Consider the following 5,006-nt stretch of genomic DNA (forward strand, 5'->3'; position numbering starts at 1 on the left):
GATCATGCCGTCCTGCTATTCTCAATCGACCGATGGCGAACAAGCTAACCACCACCACTAATTTCATCTGCTATTCTGCTGTTATGTAATACTGTACTCACAATATTCTTGTCATGACAAGCCATGCTCTCTGGTCGATTATCTTCTCCGCCGCAGCACCATTCGTAATTTGCAGTTTCCTGATGTCCTTATTTAATCGTTTTTCATTCAAAATGTGCCTCTTGGATATAATAAGTTCTCATAAGAACCCCTCGATTTTCATCTATTTCCATAAGCGCCCCCTCAATTTTCACTCTGTTTCGCCCCGTTCGAATAAGCGCCCCGTTTGAATAAGCGCCCCACAAAAAGTGCAAAAAAAAATATTTTAAGCGCCCGGGCGCTTATTCGTGCGAGTACGGTACATGAAAAAAAGTTCTTCTAATTAAGTAAAGAATACGATTAGCCTTAGATACAACAGCTTCACATTGAGCATTCCAAGATAATTTAGAATCAACTATGACGCCAAGATCTTTCATTTGACATTTGACGATAGCATGTAGTATCATCTACATAGAGCTGAACATGTGTACCAGGACTAACTACATCTTTGAGGTCATTAATGAACATTGAACATAAAAGCGGTCCTGGGGCACAACAGAATGTGCGGATGTAGGTAAAAATGGCCCCGGTAAAAATGGCCCAGGAAAAAATAGCCTCGGTAAAAATGGCCCCAGTGAAAATAGTCCCAAATGACAAGTAGGTAAAAATGGCCCCAATGAAAAAATTCAGTAATAGAATTTTTGGTTTTTTTTCAATCTTCAAATATTTAAATACTGTAATAAGCAAGAATTAAATCAATAAATAAAAAAATGCCCTCCATTATAAAATTTTTTAAAAATGTGAAAATCGTAAATAACTTTTATTTTTTCCTTTGAAAATAAGATCAATTTATGTGATTTTTTTTTTTAATCTCTAAAAGTATTTGTTTTTTAACAAATACAGTTACACAACAGATGCAAATAATGTACTGAGAGATTATCGGAAAACAATGGCCATTGAATAACATTTTTTGACAGTAGAAATAAAAAAAAAACGTTATTCCACTGAATAGAGAAATGACATACATACAGTTTACTTCAACTACCAATATATGCAACTCATAGATAACCACAAAATTCAATTTTTTTAAGTATCAAATGAAATAACTTTACATGTATAAACAATGCAAATAAACAGTAGTTAAAGCATGTAGATCAATTATGTGATCGAACCAAAAGTTCATGTATGGGGAAAGGGAGAGGCTTACTTTCTCACAAACTCTATAGCAATAAATGTTCTGCTTAGAGTTACTTCAAAGAAGTATTTGTTAATCAAGTAAGGCCTATTGTTTTTAAAGTAAACTGAATAATTAGGAATACATTTATTTAAGAAACTTATTTAAAAATTCCATACTTGGTTTTTACTCCCCGCCAAGTAAATTTAAGTGCCTAAAACTATACTAAATAATGTAAACTGAGATACTATATATACATAGTTATGTAAATATGGCAATTATGTTAAGAATTTAAATAGCGTGTAATTGTGAGGATAATTATGGTAGGATTAAATGGTACAGTATTGCTAAATCCCACAAACCTCCTAATACACACTGTAGAAAACAAAACAATTCAATTGACTCACTTGGTATATTAATAAGAAAATTAAATATTCATAAGAACCTATTTTTTTGGTTAAAATGTTGAATTTTTTGTGAAAAAATACTTGCAAATACACCACAAACCTCGAAACACACTGCAAACCCCATCCAAACCCTGTAATTATGATTGTAGAATTCTCTTTTTCTTAATTAAAAAAAAAAAATTTGATGTTCATATCAACCCATTGTTTGTGGGGTATACTAATACCCGGATTGAATTTCTGGAAAATTGTGATTCCACTTCTGTGAAATTGGCCACAAATAAATTATTTTAGTATTAATAAATGCATGATTTATGTTGATTTATTGATTATGTTGTTGCTATTTTTTAACATTTAAATGGAAAAAATAAATAAAAAGTGTTATTCATGGTTTTTTTTTATCTTTGAATATGTATGCAACCTTTCACAAATCCATGTTGGCTGTAGCTTAGCTGTGGTTCAATGAAAGGATAAATCCTATAAAATATACGGCGTTCAAGAACCTTACTAACAAGATAGTTTTGTAGTTTTTTATGTCCTCCTTGTTACGACAATTGCTTTCTTCCAATCAGAAGGGAGCTTACCAATATGTAATGACTTGTTACAATAGAAGGCATAGTGAGGGGGCAATTTCAGCAGCACATTTACGGAGTACAATAGGCGGAAGATTGTCAAAACCAGCTGATTTGCTGCAGTCAAGATTTTGCAGAATATTTGTAACTTCTGTTGTGAGATGAAAAGATGATAATTCGGGAATAATGCAATTGTTTATATCAGGCAGAATGTGGCATGATTTGAAAAGTTCACTAAATAAGTTGGCTTTCTCATGGGGATGAGAAGCAGAATGAGTTTGATAAAATAAGTTTTGAGGTAATGATTTACTTTTGGTTCTGGCTCTCACAAAAGACCAAAACCGCTTAGGATTAGCTTTACAGTAACATCAGCAGAGATTATTAACATAATTATTGTACTTTGATGTAGCGAGATTCTTTAGACGATTGCGCAAAATTCTGTATTTTTCCTAGTGAATTGGCGAGTTGAATTTTTTGGCTTTACGCCCATCTGTTCCTTTTTTTTTTTTTTTTAGAAAAGTCACCATCAATCCAAGGTGACGATTTGGTATTCTTGACTTTAGCTTTTGGAATATTTGACTCAATTGAGGTGATAAGATCACGCCTAGACGACCAATTGATGTCTATGTCAGGGTCAAGAAGAGGAAAGGGTCAAAAGGAATGTGAAGTAGATGCAGTGGCGGATCTAGAGGGGGTGAATAGGGTGGCTAGCCACCTTCCTTCGGTGACTAAAAAAACGGTCTGTAACATAACTCTGTAAAAAAAAACATAAGATAACAGTTTGCATATTTAAATATTCTTTTAATGCACTTAAAATGACAAAAACGATATTATTTTTCAAAAGCACATTTCTAAGACATCATAATATTTACCAGTCTGTTTACCTTTTCTTCGGAAAATTCATATTAACATATAAACACTGAATAAATATTTGTTGATTTCAATACAGTATCAGATACTTGAGTTTGATAAGCGTTTTTTCCTGAAAGAGTACAGTATACTCAGATTTATGTTTTGCAGCATCTTTTGTTCTCAGGTTATTTGAGGCATGTTGTGGATAAGTTGTAACAAAACTGTAATTCAATGTTTTGGTATCTGCAGATACCTGAGTATGTAATCTTTAAAATGAGGAGTCATTCATTGAAATTTGACATTTCAAGCCTTAGTCATTTGAGAATAAACATCAGCCTCCTGGAATCAAGATAAACCTGACTTCCAAAGATATTTGTGCATACATTGTCTCAGATACACAAAAATTTGTTTGACTATTTCCAGAACAAAGTTGCTAAGACATGTTTAATTAGAAGCCATTTTTAAGTTCCAATATTTTGTAACTCATTTACTGGCCTGTGCGAAAATTTAGCCTTTTTGCTATGACATGTCTCTTTTTTTATTTAAGGTACCATACAAAATTTATCATAATAAAATAATAAAATATCATGAACATATTAAAATAATTATTACTATAAATTTATTTTCATATTTCCATTTGAAATGACCGATTCCTTCAATGATTTTCTTTAAATTCAGCTTTTCAATGTGCTAATTCTCAATGCATAAACATCAGAACAAAACCAGCAATAACATTGCACTTGTAATTGTGTTACACATAATCATTTACACAATCATTAATATTCATCAATAGGTACATGATTATTAATTACAATTGTAAATCCTGCAATAAGCAACGACGATTAGAATACTGTTGAGTACTATATCTTTATCCAAGCGAACTTTCAAAAATCTACAGCTGTCGATACAATACACAACATATGTAACATTCATATATACATAAAATAACCATCTTAAATGATTAAAATGTTTGGAAGCTGTACATATTTACATCTAATTAGCATATTTAATAATTACATCTTACTAATCAATAATATATATTCAGTGCAATATGATGTTTGCTGGGTATGCAGGTGTAATGCTTTTTTTTCTTCTTTGCAAATATTGTAAATTAGATTTTTCTACTTGAATCTACAATCACTCAATTTTAGGTTTATTAACCCTCCCTCTTCCTATTCTCTTGGTGAAAGCTGCCCCCCCCCCCACCCCCACACTAGCTGCCCCCCCCCCCCACACTTTTTCCTGTTCTATGTTAAAGTCACTAAATTATATCCAATTAAATATAACTGAAACCCCCAGAAATATTTTAAAATCTGCACATCTCTTAAAACTATATACTGTAAAGTCATAGGCCCTTTACATGTATACATAGGGATATATAGCAATATACAATTGTTGAATCTGCGTAATACAAGTGTATAATATTAACAATTAAATTTAGAATTATATTAAGTCTTCTAAGTTTTGGTCTCTGAAGCTTTTGTTATTTAGTTGATTAAAACTTAATGAAAATAACAGGTATTTATTGAGATTTGTTTTCAAATACCTCTCAAATCACAATGTCAAAGCTGCTAGGGGTTTTCCACTTCATTCATTCACCTTTACCCCACATCACAATTAAATTTCTCAAGTTACACAGCACAGCACCTACTCTGTTTAGCACCAGCACTGGCTGTCAAGAACACATAAGGAAGTAATATAAAAAGAAAATAAAATATTATTATCACCATTTTATTTTTATCATTATATCATCATTATATAATCATTATCAATAATAATAATAATAATAATAATAATAATAAGAATAATAACAATAACAATAATAATAATAATAATAATGATGATAATAATAATAATAATAATAATAATAATAATAATAATAATAATAATAATAATAATAATAATAATAATAATAATAATAATAAT

This window comes from Anneissia japonica, unplaced genomic scaffold (assembly GCF_011630105.1).
Source record: "Anneissia japonica isolate Jap-2015-1 unplaced genomic scaffold, ASM1163010v1 scaffold27830_len515607_cov181, whole genome shotgun sequence".
Classification (NCBI taxonomy): Eukaryota; Metazoa; Echinodermata; class Crinoidea; order Comatulida; family Comatulidae; genus Anneissia; species Anneissia japonica.